General features: G+C 49.2%; 1 protein-coding gene and 1 long non-coding RNA gene across 2 annotated transcripts in view; one reads left to right on the forward strand and one right to left on the reverse strand.

The window, feature by feature from the left end:
- KCNB1 (potassium voltage-gated channel subfamily B member 1) overlaps positions 1–20,717 on the reverse strand; it is a 110,380-nt gene that overhangs the window by 70,018 nt on the left and 19,645 nt on the right. The window lies entirely within an intron of this gene.
- LOC141276553 (uncharacterized) lies at positions 5,293–10,172 on the forward strand. The gene is made up of 2 exons (XR_012326384.1): positions 5,293–5,610; positions 7,008–10,172. It is a non-coding gene; the product is annotated as an uncharacterized lncRNA (long non-coding RNA).

Genomic DNA, 20,717 nt, shown 5'->3' on the forward strand with positions numbered 1-20,717 from the left:
GACACAACTTCCCTGCCCCTCACTGTTCACAGGGTGTGGTCCCGTGTGGCTCTGGAGCTAAAACAACTAAAATTGACTGAGAATGTACAACCTACGAGGCACTCTGTAAGCACTTTACACATATTAATTTACTTAATCCTTACTACAACCCTATGAAGTAAATAGGATTTTTATCCCTATGCTACAGAAAAGAAAGCTAAGGCACAGAGAGGATGAGTAACTTGCCCAAGGTCACTCATGCGGCTGGTACGTGGCAGAATCAGAACTGAAACACAGGTTGTCTGCTCCAGACCCCAAACTTGTAAACACTTCCTTTTATGACTTCTCCTTTTCCTCCTCTTCCCTGCTCATCAGCGGCTGTCCTCTGCCTCCACGCCCTCCCCCAGACTGAGGATGGCCCTCTGGTCCCACCTCCAGCAGAACGTTCAAGGATGAGGGAACATCCCTCCGCATCCTCACCTGCCTCCGTGGCTCACGTGGCATCTTGGCTTTGCCCTCAGAGCCCAGGGGGAAGAGGGATCAGAATGGGCAGGAACAACCAGCAGCACACAGTGCCTCTGCCTGCCTGTCCTTTAGGGATAAGGACCTACGTTGACTCTTAGAGCCCAAGGATCCAGACTGAATCTAATTCCAGACCCTGAGAGAGCCCTGCCCTGGGTCACAGACTGGGTCCTAATGCTGGTCCGCTGAATCCCGACTCTGGCCACAGATTCCTTCACGACCCTGGTCTTAGTCTAAGCCCTGACCCTGGTTACGACAGAGCTCTCACTTTGGTCACTATCTGAGCCCTGGTCCTGGTCACAGACCCAGTCTTAGGCTGAGCCATGATCCAGGTCACACACTGACCTCAGACTCAGATTTAGCTCTGGTCCTTGTCAAGAATAAGTCCCGACCCTCATCACTCCCTGAGTCCTGACCTGGTCACACAGTGAGCTTTCCCTTGGCCTCAGGCAGAGAGCACCCTCTCCACCTGCCGCTTTCTACCGTCCAAGGGTCTGGAAAACTTCTAGAATGCACTCTTCCCACCTAACCCTGAGCTTGGACCAGACATTCCCTCCACCTGCGTGAGGATCGTCCAGACTGCCATCTCCAAGGGCCAGTCTGGGGGACCTGGGGAGCCCTAAGAAAGACCAGGAAGGCATGATTTAGATAGAGCTGAATTCTTGGGAGCCCCTTTCCACCCAGAGGATCTCAAACCCCTCCTGTTTCTCCCTGCCCATCTCCTTCTTTCATGTTCATGCACACATTTATCTTGAAATAAAATTCATCAGCAGAATTCTGTCTTTAAGGAAGGGAGGTCAGAGAGCCACCCAGCAGCTGAGCAAAATTCTATTATCAGGAGGAAGTGCTGCCAGCAGGAAAGGACAGTGCCCTTATTTTCCCTGCCAAGCATTACCCACTCCCCTCTGAGCCTGGCTTGATTCTGAGGGGCTGTGGAGTCCCCAGTGGGTGGAGAAGGCCTGCTGGCAGAAGGAACCTGTCTCCCCAGCAGCAGCAGCTGTCTGCCCCTCAGATGGCCAGGATCTGCCTCCGGGCCTGGGAATCAGCCCGTGTCTGAACAACAACAGTGTAAAGATTTGAAAAGGGTCCCCCCTTCCAAGGGTGGCAGGGCCTGGGCAGGACGTGACACATTGGGAGCACGTCCCTGTGGTCTCCTTGAAGAATGATGTTTCCTCCATCAGGCCCCTGGGGGGGGGTCCCTGAAAATGGGGGTGGGGGACAGTGTGAGGAGCACACATTCATCATCTTCCTCATTCCCCCAGAGTGCAACCATGTGAAATCATGGAGATGGAGCAGGTGCTGAGTTGTCCACCCTCCTCCCCTCCCTCCTCTGGAGGGGTACTTGGGGGTACATGGAGGGGTACATGGAGGGTACATGGGGGTACATGGAGGGGTACACGGGGTACATGGAGGGTACATGGGGGTACATGGAGGGGTACATGGAGGGGTACATGGGGGTGCATGGGGTACATGGAGGGTACATGGGGTGCATGGGGGTGCATGGGGGTGCATGGGGTACATGGAGGGGTACATGGGGGTACATGGAGGGGTACATGGAGGTACATGGAGGGGTACATGTGGGTACATGGAGGGGTACATGGGGGTACATGGAGGGGTACATGGTGGTACATGGGGAGGTACATCGGGGGTATATGGAGGGGTACATGGGGTACATGGGGTACATGGGGAGGTACACGGGGGTACATGGAGGGTACATGGAGGAGTACATTGGGGTGCATGGGGGTACATGGGGAGGTACATGGGGGTACATGGGGAGGTATATGGGGGTACATGGGGGTACATGGGGTACATGGGGGTACATGGGGAGGTACATGGGGGTACATGGAGGGTACATGGAGGAGTACATTGGGGTACATGGGGGGTACATGGGGGTACATGGGGAGGTATATGGGGAGGTACATGGGGGTACATGGGGAGGTACATGGGGGTACATGGGGAGGTATATGGGGGGTACATGGGGGTACATGGGGTACATGGGGGTACATGGGGAAGGAGGGAAGCATGGTTGCTGAGGCCAGCTGGGCGTCCTTCAAACCCCACCACTACCTAGGACAGCCTGTGAGTTGTGTCCTAGTTGGGGAGTCAAGACTCAAATATCCAGTGAGCCAGTAGGTGGGACATGGAGGTGGAGAAACACTCAGTCAGCCTGTCGGCCATCTTGTCAGTCAGACACAGAGACAGGCAGATATGAGTCAGTCACTCAGCTATTTGATCAGGGACACGGTCAGACAACCAGGCCGAGAGACGGTCAGTCAGTGAGACAAGGAGATGGACAGAGAGGCGTCCTGTCATCATCTGTTATATACAACAGCCAGCCAGCAGTCAGATTGACAAGCAGGCTGTCCGCCCCCTTGCCACTCAGACATGGAGACAGACAGCCGGGCGGGCAGTCAGACCAGGAGCTGAAGAGATAGTCTCGGCCATTCATCTAATCACAGCCGAACACCCTGGAAAACAGGCAGCCCGACAGGCTGTCAGCCGGTCAGACAGACGTGAAGGCAGGCAGACCACCAGGTGGTCACTCAGCCACTGGGACAGACAACCAGGCGGAACAGGCAGACAGACAGACAGTCAGTCAGACACTCATAAAGGCATTTAAACAAGGAGATGGACAATTTGTTACGCATCCAGTTAGATACAACAGTCAGTCAGACAGGCAGACAGACAGATGGTCACTCAGTCATCCATTCAGTCAGAGGTCTCACAGAGTCATCACACAGGGAGCCATTCAGTTTCACAACCACTCAGTCAGTCTGGAGACAAAGAGGTAATCACCCACTCAGTCAGCACAGGTGAGTCAGGCAGACACCTAGGTGGACAGAAAGACACAGCCAGACAACCATTCATCCAGTCAATTGGACACCCAGGCAGGAAGGCAGACAGACCAACAGTGACCTAGGCTTGTAACCAGTTTGTTAGATGGACAGATCATCAGGAAGACAGGCAACCACCAAGCCAATCATTCAGACATTCCTCCTCCAGCCAGTGGTGTGGTGGGTGAATCAGACAGTCAGACCCAAGCTCCCCGGCCAGTGACCCAGCTGGTCATTATGATCCAGGCCAGGCAGTGTAGTAACTGGACCCTGTGAGGGACGCTGGGAAATGGGACAGGTGGTCACAGAATAACCAACTGGGGATCTGAACACCCTTCGCAAGACCCTGACACAGACACCTGAACAGTCAGGGAAGGCTTCCCGGAAGAGGAGGAAGGAGGACCAGGCTCAGCGGTCAAGAGCAAAGCATTCTGGGTGGGCTAGCTGCCCATCCCCCGGCCAGGATTGGAGGCAATTTTCCAGTTTGTGTCTCCTCTTTCCTTAACCCCAGTCCTCTTCTAGCTCTGGGCATGGGGTCCACACATTCCCCAACCTTTTTATCCTCACCATGCCCTGCCCCATCCCGGGAGCCCTTTCTCCCTCTGAAGCATGTCAGACACATTGTCAGGACCTGGGAACACCCCAAAGCTTCCTACTTTTTACAGGTTGCAGGGCTACAAAAGGGCTGTCGTGTGTGTGTGTGTGTGTGTGTGTGTGTGTGTGTGTGTGTGTGTGTGTGTGTGTGTGTGTGTGTGTGTTTGTGGATGGTGTGTGGAGTCCTTGTTGGGCCCCCCTTTCTCACAGCTCTGCCAAGTTTTCCCTTCTTCCCTCCTCCTCTGGAGCTGGGGTGGGGAGGGCCTCCCACCTCCCAGGCCACTTCCCATTTTGGGAATTAGACTGAGAACTATGCAAGGAGACAGAAATAATTCCTTTTTCGAGCCTGGCCTGGGCCATAGCAGCACAAACATTGGCCCAAAACCAGTGCTGGGGAGGGGCCCAGGAGGGGGCAGCTGGGGGCGGGGCTGAACCCTGGGGCCCAGGGAGACAGAGGCCTGGGTGTCTAGAAAATCTTCCTCAGCCAGCCCCAGGGCTACGTCTCAGAAACTTGGAAGACACAGAAGCTCCCAGACGGGAGCTGCCAGGCCAGAAAAGGTTGGGGGAGGGGTATGGGGAGCAGGATAAAGAAAGAGGAAGAAAGAAGTCACAGATTCCCCGCTGGCAGAGACAACTTGAAAAATAGATCATGTCTGGAAGGCAAGAGGGGATCTCTGATATCTCCTGAGAACATGCCCCGCCCACAGGCAGACAGGGTTTCAGCAAAATGGGGGTAGACCCACTGACCCCTCAAATAAGAGATGGTGGCCAGGGAAGCACCTAGCACACAGGTGGTACACACAAAATGCAAGTGTCCTTCTGGTGGGAATTCAAATACCCAAATTCAGTACAGCTTTGTACCCCGGCTGCACTGCCTCCTAGCATGTGACCCTGGGCAAGTCACCTCAACTTGCTCAATGTCCATTTCACGTCTGTAAAATGGGAGCAATTGTAACAGGGAAGAGGTAAATCAGACTCCACGTTGGATCTGTTTCTTTGGCTTTAACCTTTGCTTTTCGTTGCTTTTGTTATTATAATCATACATAAGGCCTGCCTCGGGGAACCCTGCCCACCTCTGAATGGCTGCTAGAAAGTAGAAACTAACACATCCCCTCACTGAGGCTGGTCATTCCACGAGATGTGTCTCCCAAGACCGATGGCCCTTTTACTTTACTTCCTCACCGCCTCTCCCTCTCTCATTCTATAAAAGAAACTGGCACCCAGACCCAGATAAGATGTTTTTTCAGAGACACTAGTCTGCCTGCTTTCCGAATAAAGTCGTATTCCTTGTCTCTGATTCACTGGCCTGTGGTGCAGTGAGCGGAGCAAGCTTGGACTCGGTAACAAATTTGGCTTAGACAGCCAGGAGCCTTGCTGCTCATGGCTAGCCGGCCCCGGTCAGGGAACACTGGGGCAAGGCCCTAGCAGCTGCCAGGACCATTTGCCCTGAGGATCGTCCCTTCAAAGTTCCCTGAAGCGGCACCAGCTGGCCCAGCACTTGGCAGTTGAAGCAAGGAACTGACCAACTTCAATTTGGGGCCACGAGTCGACAGGCTCGATTCGATTCTGGAACTTCGGTTCCATCTGGGGACCTTCGGTTCCAATTTCGGGAACTTCGGTTCCATCTGGGGAACTTCGGTTCCATTTGGGGCTACAAGTTGACGGACTCAGATTATGGAGGGTAAGTCGCTCCGGTGTGCACGCCGGGAACATATTCCACCCTCAATCTGGGCTTTTCGCTTACGGGACAAGCCAGTCTGGTTGGGGTACCCTGTTGGAGGGGAGAATTGTTGCTGGACTCTACCTGATTCTGGGAACCGGTTCGCTGAGAGCTAGTTCGTTGGTTTTGCAGGGTAAGTCTACACGATCTGGGAACTAGTTCATTGGTTTTGTCTTGGTTTTTTTGTGCATCGATGCTAGAATTTGTGCCTTTTGTGTTTTGGTGTTATCAAACTTATAAAAATGGGAAATACTCCATTTATCCTGAAGGAGAGCCCTTTTGGGCGTATTATTAGTTAAATGAGCAAAACAGCTGTGAGCCTATGACTAAGAAAGACATGTGATGTACTATTGTAATAGGGTGTGGACCCAGTATATGTTAGGATCAGAAGAACGATGGCCCCTGAATGACTCACTCAATTATTATACAATCTTGCAGTTAGAAATGTTCTGCAAAAGAGCAGGGAGAAGAGATGAGATTCCAAATGTAGCAGCATCTATGCTGTTGCATGAGGGGGAAAAGGAGTCAGAGGGCTGCCCCCTAATGGTGCTGTGGTCTAAAAGGAAACACGGAGGAAAACCTGTTCTACAAGGGAAGAGGGAGAAAATGAGAGTGGGGATACGTTATTTCAAAACTCACCCCCCCCCTCCAGCCTATCCAGCTCCTCCAGTGGCCGAGCAGGCTGCACCGGCAGTTGTTCCAACTCCCCCCGCCACCCCATGCCGCCAACATATTCTCACTGCCTCCTGTTTCCCCTACCTGTGGGGATCAAATAGAAGTTTCTATGGTAACCCCCCGGGGCACAGGGACCTGGTTTAGTATCACCATCTGAGACCCAACAGGGCGCCCAATTTGGACCGGGAGCCACTTCTGCAGCAGGACAATTTCTCTTGCCCCGATATCCGGTAAGAGGCCAGGGGACTCCCTTGGACTTGAGGCGTACAATTCTGATTTCCCTACAGGAGCCCCGGGTAACATTGACAGTGGGGAACAAGTTGATTGATTTTCTAATAAATACGGGTGATCTTAAAAGGCTTGTAAATATTAAACAAAGGGGAAACAGAGTCATCCTAGGAAAAACTTGCCTGTATCTTTGAGATACAAATGTCCTATCTGGTCTTCTCAGAAACCTTTATCTCTGCCATCTTTTTAAAATGCAAATTTTGAAAAAGAGGGTACGGTAATTTAGAACTTGACTTGTTTTCCATAAATATTAGTAGAAAGGGTTTAGCCATCTAGATAAGGGAGTTGATTTGTTCCATCTGCCAGAAACCCAACTTTAATCCAACCTCTTTTGTAAACTGATGGATTTCACACTGCCGTGCCTGACTCAGGGCTGAATTTTTTTTTTTTTTCAGTACGCGGGCCTCTCACTGTTGTGGCCTCTCCAGTTGAGGAGCAACAGGCTCCGGACGCGCAGGCTCAGAGGCCATGGCTCACGGGCCCAGCCGCTCCGCGGCATGTGGGATCTTCCCGGACCGGGGCATGAACCCGTGTCCCCTGCATCGGCAGGCGGACTCTCAACCACTGCGTCACCAGGGAAGCCCAGGGCTGAAATTTTGAAATGAGAACTATGATGTCTCTCTGTTTGTGTGTTTGTATGTGTTTTTGTCTTTGGATAACATTGCTGAGGTTAGTCTGTCAATGAGCTCTATTTAATTGTCTTAAAGAAAAGTAAGCATTTTCAAACCAAATAATTCTAAATACAAGAGAAATTAAGCTAAATGAGTTTCATGTTCACTTGAACTGGAAAATACTTAAATTAATATCTGGTATTAATGTTTAAGTTTGTTGATCTAATTAATATAGACATGTCTTTAGAGCCATCAGCATTAAGTATAGTACTTTCACTGCACCTAGGTCTAATAGAAGTTAAATGAAATCTTGTTATATCTGTTGCAAATTTGTCAGCAAGAAAAGTAACTTAATATGATGAAACTTTAAAGTAATTATAAATGAGATAAGAGCTTTTAGGTAAACTATAAAAATATTTTTATGTTCTAAAACTCATCTAAAATAGTTTCTCCAGGTTTTGGTAACTATTACTTGCCTCTTTGTTGTCACTAGAAATTAAGGTTTTTAAGAGTCAGGGATTCTAATTTAAATATATAATTAAAGCTACTGAAAATAATAAAACATTTCCGTACGGTGGAATGTGTGTTTTCAGTTAAGAAGGTATGAGAAATGGAATTACATTTTACTGAGAAAGTTTTGTACATGGTCAGGATTAACAAAATTTAGATTGAAGTTAACTAAGTAAATGGATTTTTTTAAGTAAGCTAATACAAGACTGGAATTTGATCTCTCTCTGTCAGACGTGCTTCTTTTGATAACAGATTATATAAGTTTCTGTGCCCTTAGGTGATCCGTATTTGTTTTCTTTTAATCATTTTGTGACTTTGGTTAAATGGATAAGTACTGTTTCACAGTGACCTACAATCCTGTTGTGTTTTAAAACCTTTTTGATACTTTTGACAAACTTCCCAAATGTCAAAATCTGACTCAAGCTTTTTAGCCTCCAGCTGACTCTGGGATACTTTGAAAGAACATCTCTGAGACATCTCAGAGACAGATGTCAAACTAAGTTTATTTGATATGTTAAATTGCTTCAAAAACATTGTCAAGTGATTGGAGATGAACCTTAGATTATAGGGTGTGGAGATATGTCATTTATATAGATATTCCAAAATTTATATGGAATCCCTAACATCTGATATGTCCTGATATGTTATCAATCATTATACTAGCTATTCTAAAATGGTATATCCAAGTTTCCTGCTAATTACGTTGTACTCAAATCTTTAACCATGCTATTTTAAGTTTTGTCCCAATGCTTTTACAAAATGAAGATTTTCAAGAAGACTGATAAAAAGGAACTTTTTAAGAAATACAAGTTTCTGATAGCCTTTAGATAATATCACTGGACTGGGTAACAAATGACAAAACTAATGGGAAACCTGACTACTTCATCCAGATCAACGGGAATTAATTACATGAGACTGAATAAACTGGTAAATATGTTTTATAACTTTACGACTTTGGGAAATATATTGGCTTTAATCTTTGTTTTTCGGAAAAACTTTTTCTCTTGTGCTATGACCTACAACAAGTTGATAAAGTATGCCTTTGTAAACGAAGACGAAACATTTATCTTTTTCTCTCTACCTGACCCTGCCAGAATTCGTTGTCTCCAGCTGGCTCTCCTGTGGACTTGATATTATGCTAATCATTGTTTTAATTTGTTCTTTATTTCCGAATTGTTTGGGCTTTGTGTCTCCCCGCTGTACTGTCTTTGTCAATATTACTAGCCGCATTGCTTATATCCTATTTTATAAGATCGTTGTCTCTTGTAGTACCCAGTGTGTAACCAGGCCTCCAACAAAACTTCTATGGCTAAACATCTTAAGGAAATAGATCACTTTTATAACATAAAATAATTGTAATAATGTGATTCTAAGTATGAGAAGAAGCAACAAGGGAAAATGTCTCCTGGATCATAATTAGGGGATCCAGAGAACCTTTAATTATCAATAGGGTCTAATCTGAAAACTGGCACCTAGATTGGCATATCAAGAATTTTCCCCTGACCTGGGATGAGCCTCCCAGCGCTGTGGGACAAAATCTTATCATGAAATATCTCCCAAATATTGGTCAAATTCCTGACCAAGAGGAGAGGATCAGTCATTGGCGACTGCAGCCCTCCAATGTGAGCCGGTGAACCCTGAGGAAACTCAGGAAGGAGAAGAATACCTGCCACCTAGCAGCCATCAGACTGCAGCCACTCCCTATGGTGAGCCCTGAGGAAACTCAGGATGTGAAAATACAGGATACAGGCCCCAGATAGCTGTGGTGCATATCAAAGAGATGATTTCAGTGAGCCCAGACTCTTGTATCTTCCCATACAAAGAAAAATGCTAAATTCCTTAACTTGAGATGTGGCCTCCTGGGCTTGAAGCCCTCAAAATTCCCGATAAGTCTCAACTTTTAGGTTGTGAATATTTTTAAGTATGCAGGTGTAAAGTAGACACTTCCAAAGCAGAACAAAAGACAAATCTCAACGTTTGGAACACGGACACCGGTGGTGGACACTCCCAGAAAGATCCATCTGATGGAGCAGTTAGAACGTTGTCACCCCTTTTTCCACAAGACTGTGGAATGGATATTGACAGTGGGGAATTGTAACAGGAAGAGCTAAATCGGACTCCATGTTCGATCTGTTTCTTTGACTTTAACCTTTGCCTTTCGTTGATTTTGTTATTATAATCATACATAACGGCCTGCCTCAGGGAACCCTGCCCACCTGTGAAAGGCTGCAAGAAAGAAGAAATGAACACATCCCCTCACTGAGGCTGGACATTCCAGGAGATGTTTTGCAAGACTGATGGCCCTTTTACTTTACTTCCTCACCACCTCTCCCTCTCTGATTCTATAAAAGAAATCGGCCTCCAGACCCAGATAAGATGGTTTTTCAGAGACACTAGTCTGCTGCCTTTCTGAATAAAGTTGTATTCCTTGTCTCAACACCTCATCTCTGATTCATTGGCCTGTTGTGCAGTGAGCAGAGCGAGCTCGGACTCGGTAACACAATGACAGAGACTACTTTCCAGGGTGGCTACAAGGATTAAATGACATGATGGGGGTAGAAAATCTAGCACGGAGTAGGCGTACAATGCATTTTAGTCTTTCTTTTCCTTCTTAAAGCATTATTCTTATCTCAGTGCGGTCTTACAGAAACCCAGACAAAGGTAGATCTCAGTGCACATTTTCTAGGTGACACCCACCCGGAACCTCGTCTCTCTGAGCCTCAGTTTCCCCTTGTGTAAATGCTAGTTTAGGACAAGAGGAGATATCCCTGAGAGCCAGCCCTTTCATTGCTGTCATCATTAGAGTCTCGGGTGATCTTCAATATCTGATTGCATCATTCCCAGCATGCATTTTCCCTTTGCCAACCTCTTCCTGGTCAGCTGGGATCCATCTGGTCCTCAGGAAGCTGACTCCGCCCCTGCCCCAGGGATAAGCCAATCAGCACATTGCATCCCCCAGGATAGGCACATTGCATCCTCTAGCCACTGAGATTGCTCAGAGTGTGACGTGTGACTTAAACTAGTTCAGTGAGATTGACTTCTGAGACTTTTGCTGGAATGCTGGGAGTTCTCTTTTCTTCTGGACGACATGGTGTGCAACTGTGAAGCCTAGAATTACTTTTAGGGCTCCCATGAGGGGGGCCAGCCCAAGAGCAAAGCTGACTCACAGAGCAAGGCAAAGCAGAATGAATCATAGACATTGAAAAGACATTGTGACCCCTCTTTTACCCCTGGATCAAAACTCCCTGAGACTTTTCAGCTACACCATCCAATAAATGCCCTTCATTTTTTATGCCAGTTTGATTTGGTTTTCTTTTTCTTGCCCCCAAATGCATCCTTACAGACATATCTCTTTTACCAAAGACTTTCCACCAGTTTTAATCCTCATTGTGACCTTTCTAAATAGATACTATCATTCTTCCATTTTAGAGATGAGGAAACTGAGGCTCGGAAAAATGAATTGACTTGCTCAAAATTACAGAGGCAGAAAGTGTCAGTGCTGGGATTTGAATCTGGAAATGCCTTATGTTCCTTTCTTCATGCTGTATGACCTCCCCATTTCTCATCTATCTCTGAGCAATTGAAAGGGAGAAAAACAGTAACAACCCCTAAACAACAATAATAATTGTTCCAGGGAAGACAAATCTCAAAATGTCAAAGTCTGGAAGATTCTTAGAGATCATTCAAGTTAACCTCCCTCAACCCTCCATTTTGTAGATGGGGAGACCGAGGCCCAGAGGGAGGAAGGATCACAGGGAGAAAGAAGCAGATTGGGAACCAGGGCCTGGGAGAGCAAGAGGAGATTGTTCCTGCAAGAATGGACGGGTCATCTGCTGTTTCATGTCTGCCCGGAGGGCTTCCTCTTGGTAACAAATACCCTCACTCTTTAGAGGAACTGTCTGTCCCTCTGCTCTGGAGCCAGGTGGCTTGGTTGAGGCTGAGCCCACCTCTAGCTCTAGGCCTGGCCAATCAGAACGGTGCATTCCCCTGGCAGCAACCATTGGCTCCGCTTGAGCACATGACCAAATCAAGCCAATCAGAGTGAACCCTGGAACTTGTTGGGGGACTACAGAAAAGAGGGGCTCCGAGTCTGAAACTCCAGGCTCAGAGCCTGTGGCAGGTTACAGTTTAATAATCTAGCTCGTTTTCACAGCATGCATTTTTAAACTTGCTTTCCATTTAGGGTAAGCAACGCAACCCAGTTTGCTGGGCCCATCCCAATTTTAAAACTGAAAAGTTCCATGTCCAGGGAACTGCCTCAGTGCCAGGCAAATGGGGACAGGGAAGGTTGGTCAGTCTACTTCAATTTAGGGGTATCTGATATTGGTTTTCCATTAATAGCAGATTCCTTTTAAAATAAACTTACTTAAATTTAATAAGTGTGTCGTTTACAGGAAAAATACTAAGAAAATAATAGTACCTTTAGTGAAAGGAAATGGCAAGAAGAAATCATGAAAGCTGCATGTCAGTGCCTGACAGTCGTGGGAGACACACATGCCTGCAAGTTCCTGGGTCGCTGGCCTGCTAGCTGTTTGACCCTGGACAAGTTGCTCACCCTCTCTGAGCCTCCATGCCCTCCCCAGCTCACAAGGCGGTGGAAAGGACAGAGGCGGGGCTGGCTCGGGCAGGCAGGCTCTGTTTATACTCTTAAAGTGTGGGCTCCTCCCAGGGCAAAACCTGCCGCCAAGAGTGGCTCATAAGTTGTTGGAGGAGGCCCTTCATCCACCTGCTGCGTTTGGCTAATGGGACCATGTCCGCAAATTAGCCACCAGTCAGCCAAGACGCCCTTTAGAGATGCTAACTGCCTGGAGTCCAGGAGTCCACACTCCTCCCTGGCACAGGCGGCTGGCTGTCAATCTCTTGCCATTGTTGTCTGAAACAGCGCTTGATGTCTACACAGACCAGGGGCCTGGGATGCTGTTAGCATCTAACTATGGCACAGCGCGTGGAGCGTGGTCCAGCGATGCTCCTGCGCGTAGCACACAGGTGCTAGCAGACATCTATTCCTGTGGACATCTCTGTGGACGCACGTGCACCCTCCTGCTCTCTGTGGACATATGTGCACCCTCGTGCCTGCCCTCTGGGACCCTCAAGTTGGGGGATGAAGGAGTGTATATGTGTGCTCTGTGAACCACGCATAAACCTGCACGGAAAGAGCCCCAGACAAGGTACATACAGGCATGCTACGTGGGGCTGCTGTGAGGATTAAATGACAGACGCCTGTAAGGCACCCAGAACGGTGCCTGGCGCGTGGTTAGTTAGCCCTCAGTAAATGAGATCACATAAGTGATCATTTTCCCCCATATGCTCTTATTTATTGAGGTATAATTTACACATATAAAATGCACAGTTTTAAGTGTTTCAGCGCAATGCCTTTTGATAAATGGAAACATCTGTGTAACCACCATCCCAGTTAAGGTACACATATTTCCATCACCCGAGAAAGTTCCCTCGGGGCCCTCTTCCAGTCAATATCCCCAGAGGCAACCACTGTTCTGATTTCTCTCACCAAAGTTTAGTTTTGCCTATTCTTGAAGCTCATATGGAGATGATGACTATTAACATACTCAGACACATGCAAGTAAGCACGCAGAGCCACACACACTCGCACATACGTGCATGGAAGCTCACGGAGGCACCCAGATACACACTGAGAAAGAGGTATTTCTAAGCTGTAAATCCCTGGGTTTCAGTCTGCAGCTCAGATTAGCCTCTCAAGGTCCCGGTAGCTAAGGGAGTTGGGGAAGCTACTGGCACTGGGACCAGACCACGGGGAGGCTCCTTCCGCATCTCCTCTAGCTGCCGCTTGCTGGATGACCTCAGGAAAGTACGTAAAATCTCAGTTTTCTCCTCCATAAACATGGGATGACTAACATCCTCCTCCCTTGGATTGACCACTTACTATGTGCCAGGCACTGTTCTAAGGCCTGTACAAGTCCTAACGCACCCCATTCTTCCCGCCAGCTTAGTAGTTAGACCCCTCTCTTATGGGTAAGGGAACTGAGGCACAGAGAGGTGCAGCAGCTTGTCCAAGGTCACACAGCTGGGAAGTGGCAGAGTTGGATTTAACCCAGTATGGCTCCAGAGCCTTCACTCACCACCCTTACAGTATACCCCTCCCCATGGAGAGACTATGAGGGTTATTATCTATGTCCACGCCCTGGAAAACAGTAGGTGCTTAATAAATATTACATGCAGCTACTACCAAGAACATTCATGTCCACTATCTCAGTGATGCCATAGCAGAACCCAATTTTAAAGACGAGGAGACTGAGGCTCAGAGAAGTCAGTAGCAAAAAAATCCAGGTCTTCTGATTCTAAATCTCACATTCTTTTTATTCTCCCCAGTAGGGCTATCCTATCCCACGAGGAAGGGAATTTGTTTTGTTTACTACCATGTTCCCAGAACCTAGAAGAGTGCCTGGCATGTACTCAGCACTCAATAAATGTTTTTCGGGCTTCCCTGGTGGCGCAGTGGTTGAGAGTCCGCCTGCTGATGCAGGGGACACGGGTTTGTGCCCCGGTCCAGGAGGATCCCACATACCGCGGAGCCATGGCCGTTGAGCCTGCGCGTCCGGAGCCTGTGCTCCGCAACGGGAGAGGCCACAACAATGAGAGGCCCGCGTACCACAAAAAAAAAAAAAAAAAGTTTTTCCAATGAATGGGTACAGCAGGGAGCTGGGAGGAATCACCCAGTCCAATGTCCTCCTTTATAGTTGGGGGATCCAGGACCTAGCGAGGGGGTGTGACTTGTCCAAGGTCACACTGCACCTTAGGACCATTGAATCTATCGTTTTCTCTCTGCCTGGTCCACTCTCTCTACTTCCTGACCTGAGCAGGCCAAAAGCTTTTGGGAGCCCATGAGACACCCTCAAAGGCCATGTTAATGGGGAGCTGGCACAGAGCCTCTCCCCAATTCATTATGCTGTGCAAGGTCGGCGTGGAAGGCTGCCAAGTTAAACCTCAGAAAATGCCCGAGCAGAAATAAAACAAGGCCCAGCTTGCCAGGGCTTTCGCGCTGGGGATGGCGAGCATTCCTGGCGGAGAGGCGGGAGGGAAGGCCAGGCCAGCCTTTAAAAGCCCTTGGTGCACAAATGCTTGAACTGCAGCCCACTCTGGCCATCGTCCCCACCAAGTCAGCAGAAGAAGCTAAAGCTTGCAGCCCAGCAGGACAGTGGGGAGTGGCCTGAGGTCTGTGCTTGTGGGGACAGAGGGTCAATGAGAGCCCATCCTGAAGATGAAGGAGAAATGAGAGGCGGTTGGGAATGCTGGGGAGGGCGTAGACTGCCCGAGACCGAGGGTCACTTTGAGTTATGAATCCCTAGCATTTGTACACGGATGTACATTTTTAACACACAATGACTCCCCCTCATGACCGTTAAGTGCGTGTCCCTGGAAGCAGAGATTGAGAGCCTTATGCGCAAGATTTATTGAGGAGACAGCAAGCGAGGGAAGCAGGACCCGGCAGGGCAGGAGCTACGGTAAGATGGGGTCTTACAGGAAGCTAGCTTCAGCCTGATCCCACCACGGGGAGCTTGGGAGCGTGAACTGCACCTGAAGTTGATCTCACCTTAAAGTAAGAAGGCAGAGCTTTTTTTTTTGTGGTACGCGGGCCTCTGAGTGTTGTGGCCTCTCCCGTTGCAGAGCACAGGCTCCGGACGCGCAGGCTCAGCGGCCGTGGCTCACGGGCCCAGCCGCTCCGCGGCATGTGGGATCCTCCCGGACCGGGGCACAAACCCGCGTCCCCTGCATCGGCAGGCGGACTCCCAACCACTGCGCCACCGGGGAAGCCCGAGGCAGAGCTTTTGTACCCCCGACTCAGTGAGTCATTGGCTACAGGCTGCCAGTGATGCGGGGAGGGGGCCGGAGGACAGAGCTGTTGTAGGGCGTAGTCCCCCAAGCAGGTGACTCCCATTGGCCAAGGGCAATTGTGAGAGGGGGGCAGTTATGAGAAGGAGGCAGTTGTAACTTATCAGCAGCTGGTACTCATAGCAGTTGCAAGGGGTGGGGGGTATGGAGGGAGGGGAAGAGAGGTACAGGTGCACCAGCCTGGAAAGGGGATGTAGGGGGGCACCTACAGCATCCATCCTGACTTAGTGCAGTAACTCATCACTACCTAAACCTCCCCAACTTAGGGCCAACCCTTGGAAGAAAATGAGGAAAAGACTGAACAGTGCTAAGGTTAAGTTTCTACCACCCTCCCTCCATTGCAGGCCATGGAATCTAGTATTTGGAAAATAAGAAATTAAAAAAGAAACGGCACTTCATACATCTGGGCTCACAGAGTACAAGTTAGAAGTATTCTGTCTGTAGGATTCTAGAATCTGCGAGACCCTCAGGGTGGCGTGTCAGAATCATTGCTTTCAGGCGCTCTGAGCCGATCTGCCTGCTGGGGAGGCCTCACCAAGGGAAGATGGGATGGGGCCCAGCTGGAGGACCAGGCTGTGCAGATGAAGTTGCAAGGTGAAGAAAGACAAAGCGGCCTAGGCAGGCCTCAGGGGAGGCCCCGGAACCAATGGCGAGATCTGATCCTGTGAGAAGGGGAGTGGTGGAGCAGGGATGTGGGGCAGAGGATCCTTGGGCAGGTGAGGGCCTGGCCTGCAGCCCCCATCCCAGCCGCGAAGGCACCAGACCCTTCGGCCCTGAGCAGGCCCAAGGGCAGGGCCACATCTCACCCTCACCCATGCCAAGCTCCAGCCCCCTCACCTGGGCACAGCGCTCTCTACAGTGAGCAAAAACACTGCCGAGCAAAACACGCAGCCTTCTGAAGTGGGTGAGTCAAAATTCTACACGTGGGGCAACGGAAGCTTAGAGAGATGCAGTGACGTCGTTCACGAACAAGTGTCGATTGAGCACCTACTCTGTGCCTGGCGCTGATTCAGGGGCTGGGGATACTTTAATAAACAAAACAGAAAGCCCTGCTCACATGAAACTTATATTCAAGTAGGCCAGGAGTTGGGTGGGCCAGAAGGGAATAACTGCTGTGGAAAAATAAATAATAAATAAATAAAGCAGGGAAGGGAGAAAGTGTGGCGGGGGGGGCAGAAGCCACCATTTTAAAGATGGAGGGTGAGAGACAGGAGAAGAACTCCAGCTTTGGGGTTAGGCGGGTTCGGTGTTTGAATCCCAGCTGGGCCAGGTACTCAGGGCGGAGCCTTGGTCAAACACTTGGCCTCTCTGAGCCTCAGTATCCTCACCTATAAAAAGGAGGCTGCTGTGAGAAGGGCATGGCTCAAGAAGGAGTTTTCATGGTGAGCCCCAAGGCAGAGGCACTATGCTTTTAAAGTGTACTTCAAGGACCATCGGCATCAGAATCCACTGAGATCCCTGTTAGAATGCAGATCCCAGGCTGTGTCTAGAGACTTTGATTCTGTGGTCTGAGTGATGGACCTGGGAATCTGAATTCTGCTGGGGTTTGAGAATCCCTGACCTGGGCTTGGGTGTGGGGTTAAGGAGCCTGTGGCTGCCTCCCTGATGAAGATTCACGGGTCCCCAGAGTGGAAATGCCTTTAAAGATCACACAACCCAGCAATGTGCTCCCAGTATGCAGACAAGGAACCTGAAGACCAGAGAAGCTAAGTGACTTGCCCAAGGCCACACAGCAGGAAAGCTGGGTCTGGGATCGTTGACAGCTGGATGGAGAGGTAACAGCTGGTTCAGATAACAAGCAGTCAGACTCCAGATATAGGGGGTAGGGGCAGAGTGAGAGCTGAATTTCATCCCGGGAATCTTATCCTGCTAGACTGGAAGATGGATGAGTGTTTCCTTCCCATTTGAGACTGTTAAGTGATCCTCCCCAGACTCCTGCTCAGTTAATTCCTTAGAGAAAAGGGAGCCTGCCCTTGGACCACTCTGACCAGCCCAGGGCACCCTAGCCTCCCAGTGAGCCCCTTCCTACAGCCCAGTGGACTTGCTGAACCCCTATGGGTGCCAATGTGGGACACATACCACCAGTACCAGCTGCATTGAAATCTGATTTCTCAACCTCAGTGCACCCTGGAATCACTTTGGGAGCTTTGCAGAATCCCAGTCCCTGGGTCCCACCCGCAGAGATTCTGATTTAATTGGTCTGGAGGGTGGCCTGGCGTTGGGATTTTTCAAAGATTCTCAGATGATTCTCACGTGCAGCCAAGACTGGGTTAGCTGTACAGGGAAAGACATCAAATCCCATTGATTCAAAGTGAGAAGGTGTTAGCCTTTCCGATTCTCCTTCAAACCTTCAGACTCCCTTAAGGGGAAAGTCCCTGTTGGAAGCTAATGGGACTATCACACCTCTCTAACACACATACGTCTCCCCTTTGAACCCAGAGAGAGCAGGTGTCGGACTCCAGCATCTGGCTGGAATTTCATAACATGATTAATGGCAAATGGTACCAATTCTTCGTGATATCAAATTTCCTCTTACAGATAACTTGATTGAAGTAAAATAAATTAATTAAAGAATATTAAGCAAATCCTATTTCGGGTATTTCCCCTGCACTCAGTGGTGGTTTCTGACCCAAGTGAGTCCCCTCACGTATGTCCTCCTCTAGCCACAGGGATTGGTTCAAAGATGAGCACATGACCCAAGTGTGTCCAATCAGAGCCAACCCTGGGACTTTTGCTGGAACAGCCAGGGAAGAGGGCCTGTCTTTCTGCTGGCTTTGGTGTTCAGAAGATGAAGTTCAGAGAAAATGTCAGCTCAGAGAGAGGATGCGACCTCTCTGAGGCTCCAGGCACTAGTGGTGGAGCTGGGATTTGAACCAAGTCCATCTGCCCCCAAAGGTAGTGCAACTTCCAACTAAACCATATTTCTGGTGAATTTTTCATTTAGAAACCTCCCTCAGAACTTCTGTTTCCTGAGTTTACAGTCTTCGTATGTGGCATTTGCTTTAGAAAAACTCAGCAACACCCTATAAAAGATAACCCAAATAGGTACCTTTAAAAAGCTGATAGAAAACATGAATTATCATTCAATACATTCCGAGCACCAGAGAAGATATTTGGCTGTTTGGCAAAAGAATTTGGTGCCCTTCCTCCTTTCAGTTTGGGATGATAAGAGCCTTCTGGTTGGAGTTCTGGCCAGACCTTTAAAACTATTTCACCCACTCCTAACCCAAAGGAGTTCGATATTTGCTTCCTGGCAACTGTGACTAACCTCTGAATTCTTTCATCCATCAGTTCATTCAACACAATCCTACAGAGTGCTTACAGGGAGGCAGGCACAGTGCTAGGTGCAGGAGACACAGATGAACACAGCAGACAAGTCCTGCCATCAGGGAGCTCACAGTCCACATGGGGCAAGGGAAGGCAGAATAATCAGACCATCATCAAAATGGATGTGAAATTACAGTGGGAACAAGGGCCATCCAACAGAGGTACATAGAACTTTGAAAACCATAACTGGGAGGTTTGACCTGTTCAGAGATCATGGACGGCTTCCTGGAGGAGGTGACATTCGATCTGGGAGCTTCAGGATGAGCAGGCAATACTGGGTGAAGAAGAAAGGAAAACAAATTCCAGGCTGAGGGAAAGCATGTGCGAAGGCCCGAAGCAAGAAGGAATTTAGTATGAGATCAGTGTGGCTGGACACAAGGAACCAGGAGACTGTGGTGGGAGATGAAATCAGAGAGGTGGGGGGCCTGGCCGCATGGAAACTTGCAGGCCACTCGGAGGGGATTTAACCTCTCCTTCCACCCATTCTCCAGCAAATCAAATGGAAATTACCCACCTTTGCCCTCCTCCCTCCTTTACCTCATAAAACTGTGAAAAACCCCACTGCCCTTATGATTTATGGAATTTGAAAAATACAACAAAATATCCACACAATTGAGATTCTTTAAAAACTTGGGGTGTTTGAGCTACTTAAGGAGAAAAGGGAGAAGAGCAAAAAGAGAAAGGCAAGAAGCCCAAGAATAAAAGGGAGAAGCAAGTGAGGGAGAGCTACGGAGAGAAGGAGAGCAGTGTGGGGGTGGGGGTGGGGGTGGGGTGCTGGCTCAGTGCCTGGGCTCTGCAGGTAACAGCCTGGGGTCAGATGCTGCCCTGCCCTCTCTTAGCTGCATCCTTGCATGTATTACTCTGCCTCTCCGGGGCTCAGTTTCCACATCTGTAAAATGGGGATAATAACAGTACATTCCTCATAGGGCGTTGAGGGGACTATCTGAGTTAACGTCTGTATGAGTGGTACAGGAATGTTAGCTATGTGGGTGTTGGCAGAGAAATAGGCTGGATGGTGCCTCTGAAGCCCTCAGAGTCCCCAGGGAAACCTGGGCTCAGCCTGGACAGCTGGAGGGTGAGAAGTACTGAGGAGACACAGGGCCCACAGCGATGGGCTCCTTTGAGACAGGCTTTGGAGGGCAGCTAAGAAATCTTCCTGGGAGAGTGAAACTCCTCCTCCCTTGAGTGAGAATGTCTCATATCTGGGAGGAGGAACCAGGTTCTGCATTTTTCTGAGTGAAAGGGAAGGGCTTCTGGGCACCTCCTCTAAGGAACCTCCAGTTCAGGGAAGATTAACCCCAGAGCAATGAACTTTGGAATCCAAAAGCAGTGACCAAAGGGGTCTGATGATAAATTCTTTTCTTTTTTTTTTTTTTGCGGTGCGCGGGCCTCTCACTGCTGTGGCCTCTCCCGTTGCGGAGCAACAGGCTCCGGACGCGCAGGCTCAGCAGCCATGGCTCACGGGGCCAGCCGCTCCGCGGCATGTGGGATCTTCCCGGACCGGGGCACGAACCCGTGTCCCCTGCATCGGCAGGCGGACTCCCAACCACTGCGCCACCAGGGAAGCCCCTGATGATAAATTCTTGAAAGAAATACCAGGGCCCATTGTGGGGCTTAGAATGTCATCAAGTTTGGGAAGTCAAGGGAATTCCCTAGCGGTCCAGTCATTTAGGACTCCTCGCTTTCACTGCCGAGGGCACCGGTTCAATCCCTGGTCGAGGAACTAAGATCCCGCAAGCCACGCAGCGTGGCAAAAAAAAAAAAAAAATCGGAAGTCAAGGGAAGGGT

This window comes from Tursiops truncatus, chromosome 15, assembly GCF_011762595.2.
Source record: "Tursiops truncatus isolate mTurTru1 chromosome 15, mTurTru1.mat.Y, whole genome shotgun sequence".
NCBI classification, from domain to species: domain Eukaryota; kingdom Metazoa; phylum Chordata; class Mammalia; order Artiodactyla; family Delphinidae; genus Tursiops; species Tursiops truncatus.